The following is a 22,269-nucleotide window of genomic DNA, read 5'->3' as shown; positions in this document are numbered from 1 at the left end:
GTACACTGAATGATGTGAACAAAACATGACATGCTCTTTCCATGAGAGACTGATCAGGTGAATCCAGGTGAAATCTATAATCCCTTAATGGTGTCACCATTTTACTGTCTGGTATGCCATTGCTATTCCACTCACGTGCCAAGATGCCACACTGTTTTCATTTCTGCGCCAGAGAATCCCCCAGCAAATGAGTGTTTCCCTTTCAAAAGGACAGTGTGAGGCTAGGTCCGTGCCAATCTGTCTGTGCGAGCAACACACTCTGCATACATTCTAATGGAACACACATACTCAAGAAAGCATGCCTACGCATAGGCTATAAACACACAAAAACGTGCACACACATACTAGGCAAGACTGTGAGTACAGTCGTGGCCAAAAGTTTTGAGAATGACAAATATTAATTTCCACAAAGTTTGCTGCTTTAGTGTCTTTAGATATTTTTGTTGGATGTTACTATGGAATACTGACGTATAATTACAAGCATTTCATAAGTGTCAAGGCTTTTATTGACAATTGCATGAAGTTGATGCAAAGACTCAATATTTGCAGAGTTGACCCTTTTTTTTCAAGACCTCTGCAATCCGCCCTGGCATGCTGTCAATTAACTTCTGGGCCACATCCTGACTGATGGCAGCCCATTCTTGCATAGTCAATGCTTGGAGTTTGTCAGAATTTGTGGGTTTTTGTTTGTCCACCCGCCTCTTGAGGATTGACCACAAGTTCTCAATGGGATTAAGGTCTGGGGAGTTTCCTGGCCATGGACCCAAAATATCGATGCTTTGTTCCCCGAGCCACTTAGTTATCACTTTTGCCTTATGGCAAGGTGCTCCATCATGCTGGAGAAGGCATTGTTCATCACCAAACTGTTCCTGAATGGTTGGGAGAAGTTGCTCTCGGAGGATGTGTTGGTACCATTCTTTATTCATGGCTGTGTTCTGAGGTAAAATTGTGAGTGAGGCCACTCCCTTGGCTGAGAAGCAACCCCACACATGAATGGTCTCAGGATGCTTTACTGTTGGCATGACACAGGACTGATGGTAGCGCTCACCTTCTCTTCTCCGGACAAACTTTTTTCCGGATGCCCCAAACAATCGGAAAGGGGATTCATCAGAGAAAATGACTTTACCCTTGTCCTCAGCAGTCCAATCCCTGTACGTTTTGCAGAATATCAGTCTGTCCCTGATGTTTTTCCTGGAGAGAAGTGGCTTCTTTGCTGCCCTTCATGACACCAGGCAATCCTACAAAAGTCTTTGCCTCACTGTGTGTGCAGATGGACTCACACCTGCCTGCTGACATTCCTGAGCGAGCTCTGTATTGGTGGTGCCCTGATCCCGCAGCTGAATCAACTTTAGGAGACGGCCCTGGCGCTTGCTGGACTTTCTTGGGCGCCCTGAAGCCTTCTTCACAACAATTGAACTGCTCTCCTTGAAGCACCACCCTCCTTTTGAAGCTTCCAGTCTGTTATTCAAACTCCAACAGCATGACAGAGTGATCTCCAGCTTTGTCCTCGTCAACACTCACACCTGTGGTAACGAGAGAATCACTGACATGGTGTCAGCTGGTCCTTTTGTGGCAGGGCTGAAATACAGTGGAATGTTTTGGGGGGATTCAGTTTATTTGCATGGCAAAGAGGGACTTTGCAATTAATTGCAATTCATCTGATCACTCTTCATAACATTCTGGAGTATATGCAAATTGCCATCATACAAACTGAGGCAGCAGACTTTGTGAAAATGTATATTTATGTCATTCTCAAAACTTTTGGCCACGACTGTGGACATGCACGGCTGAAAACATACATACAGCTGACAATGTAGTGTACACATGGACTCGACTCTATGTTCACAGCCCCTACACTCAGGAGAGTGACAAAACAGCTGGGATGGAGAGAATCAGACAATCTTTCTTATAACCGCATTCGACTCTATACAATGAGTAAGGCATAAGCTTTTGAACAATAAACAACACACACACACACAGACTGATCAGGGTTTGAAACAGTGCCCAACTGACCAAACCACTATGGTAAGCATCAAACAATCATGATGGATTATGTTAATAAAACACTGAATCAACAAAACAATTAAGGTTCATCCATCTATCCATCCAAGACACACTCAGTCAAATCATTAGTAACAGACTGGCTTGCGTAGGGAAAGGGGTTTTCTGTTTTTGATGTAGGATCTTGTTACTGAAACTAGACTTGCCACCTTAGTTAGCTATAGTGTTGCTGCTTGGCAATGTAGCAGCTAATGGAGACTTTTAATTGGACCACAGCCCACTGGGGAGAAATCCCACATTACTTGGCAAAACTATTATTGGCAAGTGTGTGTGATTGGACAGAAACTTTTTAACTGGAAAAGAGACTTGATTGGACAAAACTTCTGTTGAGTGTTCCATACCGTATACACTGTACGTCATGAATGAATTCCAGTAAATCATTGACATTATCATCAAAATAATGTATCCAAAATCACAGAATTAAGCCAAATGCAACTTTCCATGCAACTTGTCATGCAGACCAAAACATTTAAGGCTACGCCTAACTAAATTGTGTGTTTACAAAGGTTATACAATCTATTTGCTTAGCAGACGTCCTCCCTCACAGCAATTTACATATTTCCACATTTACATACCATCTATGTGCCAGTGTGACAACAACCATTGCTCTGGTCTCAAATCCAACTCCCTCGCCACTAGGTAAAAGTGTGAAAACCTTTGATCAGTGTTATTTCCTGATTGTTGCTGGTTGAAAATACAATTTACTCAGGACTTTCTAATCAACAGGTTTGCATGGTTTCAGCTTGCCTGGTGACGTCACCAGGTGGTAAATTCGTTAATAAATGGTTAGCAGATGTTAGTGCGAGTGTAGCGAAATGCTTGTGCTTCTAGTTCCGACAATGCAGTAATAACCAACAAGTAATCTAGCTAACAATTCCAAAACTACTACCTTATAGACACAAGTGTAAGGGGATAAAGAATATGTACATAAAGATATATGAATGAGTGATGGTACAGAGCGGCATAGGCAAGATACAGTAGATGGTATTGAGTGCAGTATATACATATGAGATGAGTATGTAAACAAAGTGGCATAGTTAAAGTGGCTAGTGATACATGTATTACATAAGGATGCAGTAGATCACATATGTCAGAGTCAAGGCCCGCGGGCCACATCCGGCCCGCAAGAAGGTTTTTTACGGCCCCTGGGATGATCTTGATTTATTATTAGAACCGGCCCGCAGCAAGCCGGCAGCCCGCAGATCTTTTACACGCACCAATACTACATTTCCCACAATGCAAAGGTGACGCACCGAGCAGTAGGCTGCTTCATTTCAATATTTATTGGCACAGCAGTCGTCAGCATCACAGTAAAATTAACTTTCAGATACCCATCAAAAATGGCAAAACGGAAGGTGGATACTGAGAACCGGGGGGTTTCAAACAAGGTGGGAGTCGGAGTATATGTTCACGAAGGTAGCTGGAAAACCTGTGTGTCTTCTGTGTGGAGAAAGTGTGGCGGTACTGAAAGAGTATAATCTGAGACGACATTATGAAACGAAACACGCGGACAAAAACAAGAATATGGACATGGAACAAAGGCTACAAAAGGCAGAGGAATTAAAACGAGGCCTCAAATCTCGACAGGCTCTGTTCAAAAAAGCCAAATCACAAGGCCAGGCTGCTGTCAAGGCCAGTTTTATTTTGGCAGAAGAGATCGCTAAATCAGCCCGGCCATTTACGGAGGGGATTTCATCAAAAACTGCATGATTAAAGTTTGTGACGAAGTTTGCCCAGAAAAAAGGCAACTCTTTTTAAATGTGAGTCTGAGCAGAAACACCATTGCCGAGAGAGTAGACCAGTTGTCCATCAATCTAAAAGAGCAGCTTGTGAAAAAGGGAAAAGATTTTATTGCATATTCCTTGGCTGTGGATGAGAGCACCGACATTTCTGACATTGCCCAGTTGTCAATTTTCATCCGCGGAGTGGACTCCAACCTAAGCGTGACAGAGGAGTTTTTGGCTTTACGTCCTATGCATGGCACAACTACGGGGCATGATTTGTATGAAGAGGTGTCAAGATGTGTAAATGAGATGGAGCTGCCTTGGGAAAAACTTGTGGGTTTGACAACCGACGGAGCACCTGCGATGTGTGGACACAGGAGCGGACTGGTGGCGAAGATACGGGAAAAGATGCAAGAGGAAAACGCGACAGGTGAGCTGACAGCTTATCATTGTATCATACACCAGGAAGCGTTGTGCGGTAAAGCCTTGAAAATGGAGCATGTAATGAGCATCATCACGCGCACAGTTAACTTTATCAGAGCCAAAGGTTTGAATCACCGCCAGTTCAAGGCATTTCTGACGGAGTTAGAAACGGAGCATGGTGATTTGCCTTATCACACAGAGGTGCGATGGCTAAGCCAGGGAAAGGTGCTTCAAAGATGTTTCGAGCTTCGTGAGGAGATTTGTCTGTTCTTGGACAGCAAAGGGAAAGACACAACACAACTCCGAGACGAAATGTTTCTGTGTGAAATGGCTTTTCTGTGTGACATTACGAGTCATCTGAATGCAATAAACTTGCAGCTGCAGGGTCGGGATCGTGTCATCTCTGATATGTACAGTACAGTGAAGGCATTTAAAACCAAACTGACTCTGTGGGAGACGCAGATGCGGAAAGAAAATTTGAGCCACTTTCCCAGCTGCCAGACCATGAAAGAGAAGCTCTCTACCAGTGCGTTCCCGAGCACACAGTTGGCTGATAAAATAGGTATGCTTGCCGCTGACTTTCGACGCCGATTTGCTGACTTTGAAGCACAAAAAGCAGGTTGGAACTGCTCGGTAACCCATTTGCTGTTGACGTGGAAAGCTCACCACCAAACCTCCAAATGGAGTTGATTGACCTCCAATGCAATGATGCACTGAGGGCAAAATATGCGGCAGTGGGTGCTGCGGAGTTCGCCCGTTTCCTCCCGGCACAATGCCCCAGCTGCGCATCCAGGCTGCTCAAACGTTGTCTATGTTTGGCAGCACATACCTGTGTGAACAACTGTTTTCTTTGATGAACCTGAACAAAACATCACACAGAAGTCGACTTACTGCTGAACACCTCCACTCAATTCTGAGGATTTCTTCAGCTCAGAGCCTTACCCCGAACATTGATGAACTTGTGGAAAAGATGGGACACCACCAAGTATCACCCTCAACCTCAAACAAGTGAACATTACTGTGCAATCACATATTTAGAGTTTTTACTCAGTTCAAGTTTAAAAGTTAAAATTTAATATTTGTTTTCACTGCATGTTACTTCTCCTTAAACAAAGTGTTGTTTTTGATTAATAGATTTTTGCACTTTATTTTTTGTATTTCAATCCAATTATATTTTAAAAATATTTCAGTTGAGTGGATGATAGAAAATTGCTATTATTGTTTTTTCTTTGAAGTAAATTTAGCCCACTTTTGCTAAAATAGAAAATATAGTCTACTGATGGTGCCTTGAATACCGGTTTCTTTCATTTAATGTTCATGTTATGGGGATATTTATATAAAGGAAATTTGTCTTTTGTGTCTGTTGAAAATTAAAGATTACTGACAGAGCCATAAGAAAATATTGCTTTATTTATCTGATCATATTGTAATATATTTGTTAGGTTTTCAGTAGGTTCAATTAGGTTCACTAGACTATATGCGTCATTTAAAAATTTTTCAATGAACATTCGAACAGTCCGGCCCTCGTCTTGTAGCTGATTTTTTTATTTGGCCCTCCGTCCATTTGACTTTGACACCCCTGCAGTAGATGATATAGAGTACAGTATATGCATATACATATGAGATGAATAATGTAGGGTATGTAAACATTATATTAGGTAGCATTGTTTAAAGTGGCTAGTGATATATTTTACATCATTTCCCATCAATTCCCATTATTAAAGTGGCTGGAGTTGAGTCAGTGTGTTGGCAGCAGCCACTCAATGTTAGTGGTGGCTGTTTAACAGTCTGATGGCCTTGAGATAGAAGCTGTTTTTCAGTCTCTCGGCCCCAGCTTTGATGCACCTGTACTGACCTCGCCTTCTGGATGATAGCGGGGTGAACAGGCAGTGGCTCGGGTGGTTGCTGTCCTTGATTATCTTTATGGCCTTCCTGTGACATCGGGTGGTGTAGGTGTCCTGGAGGGCAGGTAGTTTGCCCCCGGTGATGCGTTGTGCAGACCTCACTACCCTCTGGAGAGCCTTACGGTTGTGGGCGGAGCAGTTGCCGTACCAGGCGGTGATACAGCCCGACAGGATGCTCTCGATTGTGCATCTGTAGAAGTTTGTGAGTGCTTTTGGTGACAAGCGGAATTTCTTCAGCCTCCTGAGGTTCTTCACGATGCTGTCTGTGTGGGTGGACCAATTCAGTTTGTCTGTGATGTGTACGCCGAGGAACTTAAAACTTACTACCCTCTCCACTACTGTTCCATCGATGTAGATAGGGGGGTGTTCCCTCTGCTGTTTCCTGAAGTCCACAATCATCTCCTTAGTTTTGTTGACGTTGAGTGTGAGGTTATTTTCCTGACACCACACTCCGAGGGCCCTCACCTCCTCCCTGTAGGCCGTCTCGTCGTTGTTGGTAATCAAGCCTACCACTGTTGTGTCATCCACAAACTTGATGATTGAGTTGGAGGCGTGCGTGGCCACGCAGTCGTGGGTGAACAGGGAGTACAGGAGAGGGCTCAGAACGCACCCTTGTGGGGCCCCAGTGTTGAGGATCAGCGGGGTGGAGATGTTGTTGCCTACCCTCACCACCTGGGGGCGGCCCGTCAGGAAGTCCAGTACCCAGTAATAGACCAATAACATAGAGTTCCAAACCTCTCTGCCAAAAACCAGTAATTTTCAGTTTTCCCATCCCCAATCAGACCACTCCCAGATAGTCCTAGCAAAATTATTGCTTGAGATTTTTTTTTTCTTTTTTCTAAAGAGCTACTATTTTTGCCCATTTTAATGGAAAACGATTACAGCAACTAAGTTTCCACCCACAGTTATGTGAGTAAAGTAATTCAACACAACAAAAATCACGACAGCGGTTCTGTACAATTTTATAAATGCCAACAGATTGTTTTTCGACATGTTGAGATCTTTTTGTGTCACAAAATGTATTATGCGAGAAATCCAGTGGAAACGCCTTATTAATGGTCAAATATTGATATAATAACCATCATATCGAAGTTAACAGTCACGCGATGATATGATGTGTCTTCCTCCCACTACGACGCGGGAAACCATTTAGTTTATTAGGCTACAGATGAAATCATTTATGATGAACTTCACAGGGTGGTGAAAGAGCACAGTGATCTTGATGCTCCTTTCCAATAATATATCGAGGGTCATGGTGGGAATATTCCCATGAAAATCTGTCGCCAATTGGATGGAAACCAAGCTAGTAAGGTACTTAACCATAACAAAAAAATGGGTGCAATCAGGCCATTAAACTATTGATTACGAGAGAGCCCAGGGCAGAGCAGAGCAGGTCAGGTCTTACTGTCAAACACTGAGAAAGGCCTACCATATTCTCATTCTCTCACTCTTTTTTTTCTCCCCACTAGCTTCCTAAAATGATTAATGGCTTGCAAACATTTTACCATGAGTTTATGGGGTTGTTTATGAGGATAAGGACCAGTTCAATTCAACCTAAAAGCCACAAAGCATTCCCGCCTTAAGAATGCCTACGCGAAGGAATACTATCAGAAACAGAAATAACTTGATAAAGTCTGTTACCTGGTCATTTCCGTTATGTAGTGTTCTGTTGTCTCTCTTGTTGTGATGTGTGTTTTGTCCTATATTTTTATTTTATTTTTCTATTTTTAATCCCAGCCCCGGGTCCCCGCAGGAGGCCTTTTGCCTTTTGGTAGGCCGTCATTGTAAATAAGAATTTGTTCTTCTTTACAACAGGTTTTAAGAAATGTTGGCAAATATATTACAAATGAAAAACAGAAATAGCTTATTTACTTGCCTAGTCAAATAACGGTTAACTAAAAATGTTAAAAAAAACAGAAATGACTTGTGATGACTTGAAAAATGACCAAGTAACACACATGACTTGGCGACACAAACAACTTGGTAATGACTGGAAGTCTATGGGTATTTGCTAGCATAGCATTTGCTAGCATAGCATTGGCTCATGAAACCATGTATAAATCCCTCCATACTGAACACAGAGACATATAAATGGTATCTATGAGTTCATCTGACTCTGGGGAAGTAGATAAAGGGCATCATTGTAAAGATCCCGAAGTATCCCATTAAATCCACTTTGTGTTTTCTTTACTTGCCATGATACTGTCGAATATCGCAATACTGATATCGTCCCACCCCTACCAAACATATTGCTCACTATATGCCTACTGTAGAGAAGCGAGAGAGCATGACAAAACACGTTTTGATCAGTCAGGTAAATGAAAGTGCTGAAAAAATGTTGGGTCACGACATCTGACTAGCGCTAGCTAATGCTACCAACAGTAGCAAAACAAATTTTGCGATATGTAACTGTATTGATTTCTTTCCCCCCCATCACTACTTCTCCTCACAGCACTTCCATTTCTACAAAGACATGCCATGTTGTCAACCAGAGGGAAGTTATCACTGTAGAAAGTATTACAAAGCCCTCCGTATAATTTGTTTTACACTACTATTTTGTTTTAGTTGAGCAACATTTTTGAAAAGTGTTCTGAATAGAACAATGGAACTTTCAGACTCTGACATCTCTCTGGGTTGGCCACCTGCTGTGATTTCAGAAAAACAAAAACACAAAATCTCATTCCCTTCCTCTCAGTTGTCATATTCTCAGCTTGTGTTTCTTGCATCATTCTCAATGTGTGTGTGTGTGTGTGTGTGACTGTTTTAATGCTACAATGGGGACATGTGACAGGAAATGAAGTGACCCATGGTGACACTGCGTTCCGGGGAACACACACTAAATAAGAACACCCGTCAGAATACGACCCAAAAGGGGGTAAAATTAGAGCACTGTGAGCTAAAAATAGACCTTGGAAACCAGTTGTCAGGATGTGGCTTACATTGTAAAACCTCAACAATGGCAGAGGTCTCCCGCTCACTCTCTCACACACACACACACACTCTCATGCACACACACACACACACATATGCATGCATGCACACACGCACAACCATGAAGGCACCAGCTTGTTTCAAAGTCAAGCATCAACAAAACGTGGCCCACGTTCATTTCTATTCCTCTGAAGTCCTGTCACTTTGTTAATACAAAAGCAGATTTGCTGAGAATATGAAACTATGCAAAACACCTGCACTTCTGACAAGAATCTTCTGCATGTGAAAACATTTGAATGTATTAAGTCCTTCAGACAAAGCAGACAAAAACCGGATAAGTCCCGTTCTGGGGTGCTGGTTGGGAAAGGTGTTAAACGCGGAGTAAAATAAGATGGTCTGTTAGTGGGTTTATGAGGACATGTTGTTTACGAGGAAAACTTCCTGTGTGTAGAGGTCGTCTGTTTGGCACGCAGCCTCTGACTTCACAGGAAAATCAATACGTTCTCGCAGACACCCAAATCATTCTGGGCGATGGGGCGACAGGGTGAATGGAAGGAAAAGAGGTCTATTTAGAGAGTGAATGGAAACTCTCGTTGATGAGTGTGTTGGTTGCTTGCAAATTGAAGTGTCTTGAGTGTTGTTTGCATGTTCTACGATCTTGTAAAGATAAGGGGGTTGACTGGGACAGACAATGTAACATCCATAACGTTTTTGAGGAAACGTTTCTGTAAAACATGAACCTTACATCGGATCATTTTGAAACATTCTCCGTAAAGCCAACTTTCAACAAGATGGTAGATGGTCCATAACTGGTTTCTCTATTTCCATATTCAGTACCCTTTTTCAGCAGTATAATAATGTAATCAATTTCGAAAGTGGTTTTCATAACAATCTCCAAGTGCTTAAAAGCAACAATAAAACAAAACAAATAAGCAATCCATTATCATGAGTAGCCTAGCTATAGTTGGCTAGGTCAACCAGTACAGGCCAAGTCTGAGTCCATGCATCCTCCAAATATGGAGAAGGACCGTTAACCATGGCTTGATCAGAGGAAGCTGGTCAGGGAGATTGATTGATGAAGAGTCCGGTGACAATCTTGTAGAGGGCTACTCTGTTTTCCAGCCTGAGTCATGTAGCTGCTGGACTTCTCCTCCTTTACCATGTATGGCACCCTGCTCTGGGTGCCAGAAAGCTCACCGCACACAGTTCAGAATAGTAGCCAGTCGTCCTCACTACGAGCTCTCTGCCTAAGCACTGCATTCCTCTCCTGCATCTCCCATTCCTCTCAAGCTTCAGGTGACTCTTCAATTTGTGTTTTCAAAAGATCAGGGACCAGCAGTCAGGTGAAACAAAAACAATCTGGTACAGTGTCCAGAAGCATCATTCGAACAGCTAGCCAAGCCAAGATACAGTAGCTAGCCAAGCCAAGATACAGTAGCTAGCCAAGCCAAGCTACAGTAGCTAGCCAAGCCAAGATACAGTAGCTAGCCAAGCCAAAAAGAGTTGACCTGCTAACAAAAAATCAAAAACAAAAACCACCTGATAACACAATTAAAAACACTTAAAAATAACAAAACATTTACATGTTTAAAGGAGCACTCTGCTTAGACTGCTACTGGAGCGCCGTGACATCTACATCGATATCTGTAACATCCATAACGGTTGAGGATGTCTTGGATATTGATTGATCATATCTTAGCATCGAGATCTTGCGCATTCACCATTTGTTTGTGCGCTTGTTCTGAGAAGTATTCATTGGAATTTTCTGAAGCAATTGTCGATATCTTGAAAATGATGTGTTTCTAAGATTCTCTTCGAAGATATATGCTGAAATGCATCTCTCATACACGGCAGTACAGATGTTTAGATATAAAGATGAGAAGGGTGTTTATCAACAATCTGTGAATAGTCATGGGTTTTTTTTCTCCAAATGAAAGCCCCCCCAAAATATACCAACTTCATTCAGTCTCTAGAAAAGTGGATTGGCATTATTTGCACATGTATACTGTCACGTTTGCATATTTTGTTACAATATTTCAGAAATATTGTAATACAAAAACATCTTATACTCATATCTACATTCAACTGGTAAAGGTTCATTTGTTTATACACTACATTGCCAAAAGTATGTGGCCACCCCTTCAAATTTGTGGATTAGGCTATTTCAGCCATACCCGTTGCTGACAGGTTTATAAAATCGAGCACACAAGCACGCAATCTCCATAGACAAACATTGGCAGTAGAATGGCCTTTACTGAAGAGCTCAGTGACTTTCAACGTGGCACTGTCATAGGATGCCACCTTTCCAACAAGTCAGTTCATCAAATTTGTGCCCTGCTAGTGCTGCCCCAGTCAACTGTAAGTGCTGACGGGCTGCCTCCAGGTGGTGAGGGTAGGCTACAACACATCCACCACGCTGACCATCAACACGAGGCCCCATAGGTGTGTATGCTTAGTCCTCTCCTGTACTCCCTGTTAACCCACGACTGCATGGCCCCGCACGACTCCAACCCCATCATCAAGTTTGCTGACAACACAACATTGTAGGACTGATCACCGATGATGATGAAGCAGCCTATAGGGAGGAGGTCAGAGACCTGGCAGTGTGGTGCCAAAACAACAACCTCTCCCTCAATGTCAGCAAGACAAAGGAGCTGATTGTGGACTAAAGGAAAAGCACGCCCCCATCCTCATCGTTGGGGCTGGAGTGGAACGGGTCGAGAGCTTCAAGGTCCTCTGTGTCCACATCACTAAGGAATTAACATGGTCCACACGCACTCACACAATTGTGAAGAGGGCACGACAGCACCTCTTCCCCTTCAGGAGACTTGAAAAGATTTGGCATGGGCCCTCAGATCCGCAAATATTTATACCGCTGCCCCATTGAGAGCATCTTGACTGGCTGCATCACCGCCTGGTATGGCAACTGCAAGGCACCCGACGACAAGACGCTACAGAGGGTGTTGAGTACGGCCCAGTACATCACTGGGGCTGAGCTCCCTGCCATCAATGACCTCTAAACCAGGCCGTGTCAGAGGCCCAAAATGTTTTCAAAAACTCCAACCACCCAAGCCACAGACTGTTCACTCTACCACCATACAGCAAGTCTGGAACCAACAGGACCCTGAACAGCTTTACCCCAAACCATGAGACTGCTAAACAAGGCTGCTAAATACCTAATCAAATGGCTACCCGGCATACCTGCATTGACAATTGTTTTAACTCATTCTCTTGCGCTGACTCTACCCACACACTCACATATACAGTACTTACACTGACACCCCAACACACACTAGACGCCCACACACACACACACATACCATGCGCACACATGCATACTGACGCCACACACACTTTCACACTAACCACATACACTGCTGCTACTGCTCCACATACACCGCTGCTACTGCTCAGTCTATTATCTGTCCAAGTCACTTTACCCTTACCTATACGTACATAGCTACCTCAATTATCTCATAGCCCTGCACATAAACTCAGTACTGGTACTCCCTGTATATAGCCATGTTATTTGTACTCGTAATTCACTGTGTATTTATTCCTCATGTCACCATTTCTATTTATCTTTAACTTTGTATTGTTAGAAAAGGACAAGTAAATAAGCATTCACTTTTAGTCGTGTTTACAAAGCATGTGACAAATAACATTTTATTTTATTTTGTAATTGACTGGCGAGCTAATAGAGAAGACCCTGTAATTCTGTCTCAGTGTAGAAGTTGCCCTTAGGAAAAGATCTTGGATCAGCTTCCACTCCTCCAGTCCTCATTTAACCATTGTTGGATAAAATGTAAAACTGTAGAACAGTGGCTAGAGGGCATATTGATCCTACTGTAATTATCAGCTGTATAGATGGAGCCTATAGCCTAGTGGGAGAGAAAGTGACCGGTCAGAGAATCTTGTGAGTGATGAGCTGTTTTCCCATGGGTCCCCACTGACCGCCCAGTCAGCTCCAGAATGAAGCCAAGTGGCAGCACAACAAAGCCCAGGGAGAAAGCTCCCCTGCGAAACCTCCGGAGTTGTCTCACAATACATGAGCAGACCCAGTGTAAGGCTATACTATCTGGTCAGACTAAGAGAGACGGGGGGGAGAAGAAAGACAACACAGAGTAAAGATGGTATGATATAAAGACTTTAGCATGAGACTGATGGGAGCTAGCCTCTGATGATTTGAAACTGTGGTGAGAGTGTGGTGATACCCACGCACGCACACATGCACACGCACACAATCTCACACACACACACACACACACACACACACACACACACACACACACACACACACACACACACACACACACGATCTCACACATGCACTCACTTATTAACACAGGCATGCATGCACACACAGACACCGGAGGGACTACATTGGGTGCCTATGGGCAGGGTAACTGGATCTGCGTGTGGTTATGGGTTTCGGTGGCTGGTGTGGATTAAGTGGTGGGGAGATGCGGGGGGTGAGAGGGGATAAGAGAGAAATGCTGTTAAACAGCATATGTTGAAACAGACAAATATTACCTCCCATTCAATATAAGACAGACCTTCTACTCTCCAGGAGAGAGACACACACACACACACGTCTCATTTACCGTCTAGAAAACACATGCCACGCTGTTCTAAAATGACACGAGTCATTGCTCCAATACAACAGACACATAGGCCGACTGTATTTGATATCAAAAGAAAGTTAACCTCTCACACCAAATCTTCCCCCAATGTACCATGACCAGACATTTCACTATTCCCCAAAGAAACTCCATTAGCTTACTTTATTGGGTAAACACATTCGTATACATGCCTGCCTTATGTTATCATATCCTAATCCCTTAACTCAAACCTGGATCATCTGTTAGCAATCCCTGGAGAGTTGGAGCCCTGGGTCTAAACCAAATAGATGATCAGGTTAACAACAGATGTCAAGGCAACGATAGCATGTGTGCGTATGGATACAAGGGGCGTGACGTCAACGTGCGACAAACTAGTTCCCTGTCAACCGTAACCATATGGCGGTGTCATAACTCAACTGAACAGGACAGCCACTCTTAAAGATGAGTAAATAAAGATTCTCAAGAGGTCTACTATTTCAGTTCATCAGCACAGCTATTGAGATTCAAATATCATTAACCAGCTAGTCGCTAGCCACCGGCTAGCTGGGACCCGAGAGGTGATGGAGAGAGCGAGGGGAAGAGAGAGAAATAATGAGAGTGAGGGGGAGAGAAAATAAAATTACACAAACGTATGCCAGTCACTCTGAACTTGCACAAGCTCTTAAAATCCTGAGGTGCATGTGTCAAATTGACCCTCGTCTTCCTCTCAACACTTCTGAGGTACAGTTTCAATGTTTCATATTAGAAGGAACTGAAATATTTTCCAAAGAAATTCAGACACACCCAGAGACTATAAAACTGAAGTTGGACTTCTCAATATTTGAGAAATTGAAAGATAAAACAAAAAACACATTGTTGAATATCCTATTGAGAAAAACACATGTTCAAGATGTCAATGTTCCTTTGTGTTAACAAATCAAATGACAGTGAAGCAAATCTATCTTGATGCCCTGTCTAAATACAGCTGCAGTTTATTCGCCTGGCTTACAGTTTCTGTTATGATTGAACTGCCGTCAACATTTATTTTCCTGTTTGACGGGAGCCTAAATTTGAGTTAGTGAGCCGGCGTGGCTACGGCGACAACTGGACACTCTACTACTAGGTGCCGTGGGGCAAGGCGAAAGCACGTGTCAGACTCGGTGTTACAGCAGAATCAACAATGAGCTAATACAAAAGCAGCTGGAGTTGTGGTAACACAGCACACACACACACACACACACACACACACACACACACACATCTGTTTCCCCTGTCTTGGGATTGTCTCCAACCCCCACCAGGTGTCTCCCATTACCTCAAGTGTATTTATACCTGCATTTTCTGTTTGTCTGTTCGCCTCGTCCCATTAAGTACTTCATACCCTGGTCATGACCATGCGTTCAATACATTACTAGAGCAATTTCACAGATTCCCAACTACGCAACAACTCACAATAGTAATCACCCAGACTCTTAGGAACCCGCCACCAGCGGCGCTTCTTCCCAGCATACACCGGTGTCCTGAAAACCTTGCTCATCTCCTCCGGAGCGCCAAGCTGGAGATTATGGAACCTTCTTCATTCCCCTCGGACTGCTCAAAGATAGGGTACCTGATAACGTACCTGATAACGCTGATGTCCGGGAGGGCACTTGCCTGGGCTACGTCGTTGTGGGAACAACAGGCCACCATTTGCCTCAGTCTAGAGGAGTTTGTGGCGGAGGTACGAAAAGTGTTTGATTCTTCGTTGTCCTGGAGAGAGGCTGCTCGTAAGCTGCTCCAGCAACGTCAAGACTCCGGTAGTGTGGCAGACGACGCAGTAGATTTTCGCACATTGGCGGCTGAGAGTGCCTGGAACCCGGATTATCGGAGGTGATTAAATACGTGCTCACAGTTCAGGAGCTGCCCATGGACCTCGACTCCCTCGGCTCCGAGGAATCCGGAAAATCCCCAAAGTCTACATTTCCGAGAGAATCCGGTGTCACCCGATTTCCCTCAGAAATCACAGAGGGCTGTCTACTCTTCTCCTCCGGAGCCCATGCAACTGGGCAGGGATAGATTGTCTCCTGCTGAGTGTTTAATGCAGACTGAATACCAAGAGCTGTCTGTATTGTGGAGCTAATGGACATTTCTTATCTACCTGCCCATTAAAATACCAGGCTCATCAGTAGGTGCGAGTCCACTGGTGAGCCGAACGGGGAGTTTACCAATCTCTCAATTCTCGTAACCCACTCTATGCTACCCTGTTGTGGGGATACCAGTCCAAATCCATCGGGGGCTCTTTGACTGGGGCTGACGCAAGCTTTATGGACACTACCATGGTGTCAGAGCTGGGAATCTCCACTCAACCCCTTTCCATCCCAATGGATGTCAGAGCCCTGGATAGGAGTTCTTTGGCAGAGTCACCCACAATACGGTTCCTATCAACCGAGTGTCAGGCAACCATAGTGAGTCGATGCAGTTTCTGCTCCTGGAGTTTCCTCATGTACCCATGGTTTTGGGGTTTTAATGGCTCGAGGCGCAACCCCCTAATTGACTGGGCTATGGGTTCCATCATGGGTTGGAGTCTGTTTTGCCATGCACATTGTCTGAAGTCAGCCCAGCCTGCCCCGGGACGTCTCCTTGTGGGCTTGTGTAAAGCTTAAGATCTCTCTGCCGTTCCCGCGGAGTACCAGGACTTACGGGAGGTTTTCAACTCTGCCTTTTCCTCTGCATCGGTCCTACGACTGTGCTATCGACCTTCTCCCGGGCACTGCACCGCCTCGGGTTGATTTTATTCCTTATCCGGTCACCAAAGCGATGGAAGGGTACATTGAGGACTCTCTTGCTGCAGGTATTACGCGTCCATCTGATTCCCGCACTGGCACAGGGTTCTTCTTTGCGGAGAAGAAGGCAAGACCCTGCGTCCGTGTAATGACTACCGGGGTCTTAATGACATTACGGTTAAAAACCATTACCTGCAAACAGGGGGAGGTCATCTTATCCAAGTTGGACCTTCGGAATGCCCACAATCTGGTCCGGGTATGGGAAGGAGATGAGTGGAAGACAGACTTTAACACGGCTAGTGGGCACTACGAGTACCTGGTGATGCCGACGCTCCTGCAGTGTTCCAGGCCCTGGTCAATGATGTGCTCTGTGACATGTTGAACCAATTTTGTGTTTGTCTACTTCGAAGACATCCTCATTTATTCCCGGTCAGCTCAAGAGCATGTCCTCCATGTCCGACAGGTCCTCCAGCGTCTCCTGTAGAACCAGCTTTTCGTGAAGGTGGAGAAATGAGAATTCCACCATCACTCCACCATCTCCTTCCTAGGATACATCATCCCTGCAGGAAATATTCAGATGGACCCTGACAAGGTGACAGCAGTGGTGGATTGGCCTCAACCCACATCCAGAGTGCAGCTGCAATGTTTCCTGGGGTTTGCTCATTTCTACCGTCATTTTGTCCAGGGTTACAGCACCCTTGCTTCCCCCCTCTCTGCACTCACCTCGCCCAAGGTTTCGTTCATACGGTCTCCAGCAGCTGACCGGGCGTTCAGACCTCAAGCAGCGATTCACTACAGCTCCCATCTTAATCCATCCGGAGGGGTCCCGTCAGTTTGTGGTGGAGGTCGACGCCTTGGATGTCAGAGTGGGGGCTTTCCTATCCCAATGTTCTGCCCAGGACCAGAAGCTGCATCCCTGTGCCTTCCTTTCCCATCGTATGAACCCCATTGAGAGGCACTATGACGTGGAAAACCGAGAATTACTCACAGTTAAGATGGTGTTGGAGGTGTGCAGGCACTGGTTAGAAGGGGCAGAACATCCATTCTTGGTGTGGCTGGACCATAATGAGCCCTGTTATTTACTCATTTCCTATCTCCTCCCGCCCAGAGTCCAAGAATGTGAAGCCTGATGCACTCTCATGTCTGTACAGCCCCGTTACTAAACCATCGGACCCTGACATCATCCTCCCTACTTCCTGTCTAGTGGCTGCTATCATCTGGGTAATAGAGAGTCTGGTCCGCAAGGCACAGTGTTCCCAGCAGGACCCCAGGGAGGGGGCCCAGCTAACCGGATGTTAGTCCTGGACTCTGCCCGTGGTCTGGTATGGGCACATTCCCCGAGACTCACCTGTCATCCTGGCTCCTGTCGGACCTTGGCTTTCGTCTTACACCCAATGGTTCTTGACCTGTGTGTGCGCAGAACAAGACTCCGCGGCAAGCTCCAGCTGGCCTCCAACCACTCCCTGTTCCTCATTGCCCCTGGTCCAATATACTGGACTTTGTCACGGACCTCCTTCCGTCAGATGGCAACACCACCATCCTTACGGTGGTGGATAGGTTTTCCAAAGCCGCCCATTATATCCCCCTTCCTCAGAGAAGGAGACGTCTTCTGGATCCATGGACTTCCAGTCGACATGGTCTCCGATCGCGGTCCTCAAGTTCCCATCCCGGTTCTGGGAGGTCGTTCTGCACCCTCATTGGGTCATCGGCTAGCCTGTCCTTTGGTTTTCATCCCCAGTCTAATGGCCGGTTGGAGCGAGCCAATCACGACTTGGAGACAACTCTTGCCTCATCTCCACCAATCCCACAACCTGGAGCCAGCAACTAGAGTGGGTGGAATATGCCCGCAACACTCTTCCCTTTTCTGCTACTGGTCTCTCGCCTTTTGAGTGTTCCCTGGGATATCAGCCCCCACTCTTCCCAGAGCAAGAGGTCAGCGTACCTTCTGCCCAGATGTTAGTACGTCGCTGTCCCGCTACCTGGAAGAGAGCCTGGGCCACCCTTCTCAAGGTATCGACGACAGGCGGACCGCCACCGAACCCCTGCTCCCCGCTACAGTCTTGGGCAGAGGGTATGGCTTTCCACTCGGGAGTCCCGCAAACTTTCCCTCTGTTTTATCAGCCTTCTGTTGCCCCGCACCCTCCGCCTACATACCACTTTCCATGTATCTAGAATTAAACCCCTGTCTTACAGCTCTTTGTATCCTGTTTCCAGCCTGTCCTGACCCTGCCTGCCGTCCTGTACCTGCCCGACTCTGATTTGGATTACGACTCTTTGCCTGCCTTAATCTACCAATTGCCTGCCCCTACTTTAATCAACTCTGAGACTCGTACTATCAGCCTCCTGTGTCTGCATCTGGGTCTCGGCCTGAGCCATGATACACAACCCCCATTGCTTTCCCAGACAGGGTTCAACACTTCTTCGAAATACACGCGTTTGTCCTGTAAAACACAAGACCTGCCTGGCTCACGCACACACACTCTGTTGACTTCGGAATTTAAATAACTTTTAGGTGACGTCAGGCCTCAGAAATAAACTGGGATATCCTGTCCTGAGGTTAACCTACAAGTTTACTAGACTGCGAGTGAGTCTTCAAGTTTAGGTACAAGAGCGGGAGCTGGGGTAATCCCTCTTATTTGGATTCCAGTGCGTTACTTATGTAATACAGAACACAATGTAATATAGTAGTCTATTTACCCCAATCCCACCCAGACCGCCTATCAACCGCCCACCGCCAAACACAACCCCAGTCCATCACAGAACCATCATAAAGGGCGCCCCTAATCCTCTGCTTAGATGGGCAAAAACAAAGAAGAGAGAGAGGGGGAATTAAGCAAATCGCAACGAGGCAGCACACAAAGCCTACTGATCCAAAAACTTCCAGAAAAGGAGACTCATCACGGCCTGAAGTCCCAGGAATGCTTAGATCAATGCCGGAGCAGGAGATGTGATGTGTGCAGCCAGTCGGTCAGAAGGCAGAAAGAACGAGAGAAAGAGAGGGGAAAGAGGAAAAGAGAATTAGCATCACCTAATTAGAGGTCATCTCTATGACTGGAGTTACAGGTGAACCTGTGACCCTAGAGATTAGTAAGGAAGAAAGAGAGAGAGAGAGAGAGAGAGAGAGAGAGAGAGAGAGAGAGAGAGAGAGAGAGAGAGAGAGAGGGGCGGGTGAAGAGAGGATTAGAAGATGTACAAAAGAGAGTGCCTTTCCCTTCAAAGGAAATGAAACACTGGAAAAATGACCAAAAATGACCATGAGTACATAATAATGTACTAGCATATATGTAGTCGAAAAACCCAAACATAAGTACAAACACCACAATCACATTGAAATAGTTTCTAGTGGTGCCTCAAATTATGTTACATTGAACAGGTACGCAGAGAGACAAACAGGGTCTCTTGTCTCGCATGTCCAATTATGGTACACAGAGTACACACAGAGAGAGTACTCTAAGCACTTAACAATTTCCTCATGCGTGTCATGGCCTGAGGGAGTAGGAGCTTTGTGAAGCAGCATAGGGGATCATGATATCCGTTTGTGTTGCCTTGCTAACTTCTATGATCACTGTCAAGCCATTGTCATATAGGCATTAGCAAGACAGCACATCAGACATGGAACCAGGCCACTGTAATGCTCCTCTTCTGTAGCCCCTCACACAATGGTAACCATGAGCCCACAGCAATGGCATCCCAGCTACTACATTTGGTTCCTTGGAAGTTGTGGGAACGTTAGTTTTTGGTTTCCCGTTGATTCTCGGAATGACGTCATACGTTTCTGGTCCATTAAAACAGTTTTAAATGAAGTGAACATTTTGCCTGTTCTGGGAACATACATTTTTTAGGTTGCAGGGAGGTTCTGGGAATGTTTTACTATGGTTCCCTGACATTTCTTCTGGGAGGTTTAATTAACCTTCTGAGAATGAAAATGAGATTATTTAAAAGGTAATTAAATGTTCTGAGAACATGTTTAAGACTTTTAATAACACTGCTAGATTAGTTTGGGTTAACTGTTTTGAACTCCAAGCACAAATAGGACACATGGAAATTAATTTGCTTAAACATGGCATTAATCATGCAAACATTTTTATTTATTATTGTGGCACAGCGTCAGGGAGATTAAAATTTACGCTCTTCTGTTCTCTATCCATGGAATTAGTCCACTGCGCCACAAGGAACATGTATGTCATGTTTGTTTTACTCATTAAGCAGTTCATTTTACTCTATTCAAACAGATCTCATTTCAAAGGAAACAAGCAATGAACACACCTGAACACACTTAACAAACGATAGAGGATAGAGAAAGTTTTGTTGATGCTGAGAATGTTATGTATATGTTTTTAAATAGCATTCTTAGAAAGTTCTCTGAATGTTACTCAAGTTGTGGTTTACATGGAACGTTTTCGGAACTATTTGAGAACATGACTAAATAGAACCACGAGGAAACATTATGCTGAAGTACTGAAATTCCCACAGAAGAATATTGTTCAGAGAACATTAAGAAACAATTGTGAGAACATGACTTTAAATAGAACCACGAGGAAACCTGTAGGAAAAGTTATGCTGAAGTACTGAAATTCTCACAGAAGAATGTTGTTTCTTAACGTTCTCTGAACTATACTGAACAAAAATATAAACGCAACATGTAAAGGGTTGGTCCCATGTTTCATGAGCTGAAATAAAAGATCCCAGAAATGTTGAATATGCACAAAAAGCTTGTTTCTCTCAAATGTTGTGCTCAATTTGGTTTACATCCCTGTTATTAATCCATCCACCTGCAGGTGTGGCATATCAAGAAAAAGATTAAACTGGATGATCATTACACAGGTGCACCTTGTGCTGGGGACAAGGTGTGCTGGTCACAGAACACAATGCCAAAGATGTCTCAAGTTGAGGGAGCGTGCAATTGGCATGCTGACTGCAGGAATGTCCACCATAACTGTTGCCAGAAAATGTAATGTTAATTTCTCTACCATAAGCCACCTCCAATGTGTTTTTGTGTTCAATGTGTCCTCCAATGTGTTCAGTATATTTGACAACATTGATGTCAAACCAGTTGGAGAATGTTCCTAGAACATTATCAACATTTAAATTAAATGTAACCATGTTTGAACTTTTAGGAAACATTCTGTTAAAGTAATGATATAGCAAGAAATTGTATTTTTCTGTCAAGTTCCTTAAATGTGCTGAGAATGTTCCAAAGCCAAGTAACTATCCTGCACCTAGCTCTAAGAAACATATAGTTCTCAGAACATTATGTGCTAGCTGGGACGTGTTCCCCACCAATGGTCCATATGATATCCTCATTGCTCCGTTAGTGACGTTTTATCAAGACAACCACACCAAAGTGAAAAATCTGATGTACAGTACCTACCCAGACAGCACATAACATTCGGAGTACCATATGTTTCTTAGAGCTTGCTGAGAGAGTGGTTGTCTTACGCTTATTTTGCATCCAGCCTTCCCACAAATTTCTAGGATTGGTGCAGGATAGTTTCTTGGCTTTGGAACATTCTCAGCACTTTTAATTAACTTTAATGAAAAAATTCTCTCTATTTCATTACTTTAACAGAATGCTTCCTAAAAGTTTAAACATGGTTACATTTCATTTCAATTTTGGTAACGTTGTATGAACATTCTCCAACTGGTTTGATATTGGGAATGTTGTCAAATAGTTCAAAGAACATTATGAAACAACATTCTTCTGCCGAAATTTCAGTACTTCAGCATAACGTTTCCTACAGGTTTCCTCATGGTTCTATTTAAAGTCATGTTCTCAAATTGTTCAGAGAATGTTAAGGAACAACTGTCTTCTGTGGGAATTTCAATGCTTCAGCATAACGTTCCCTACAGGTTTCCTCGTGGT

At 44.3% G+C, this 22,269-nt stretch overlaps 1 protein-coding gene across 1 annotated transcript in view; it reads right to left on the bottom strand.

Annotated features, from left to right (window-relative positions):
• stim2b (stromal interaction molecule 2b) overlaps positions 1-22,269 on the bottom strand; it is a 92,124-nt gene that overhangs the window by 47,405 nt on the left and 22,450 nt on the right. The gene's annotated exons all lie outside the window — the stretch shown is intronic.

Source organism: Oncorhynchus nerka, linkage group LG12, assembly GCF_034236695.1.
Source record: "Oncorhynchus nerka isolate Pitt River linkage group LG12, Oner_Uvic_2.0, whole genome shotgun sequence".
Taxonomy (NCBI): Eukaryota; Metazoa; Chordata; class Actinopteri; order Salmoniformes; family Salmonidae; genus Oncorhynchus; species Oncorhynchus nerka.
This window is presented reverse-complemented; position numbering and strand designations above follow the sequence as displayed.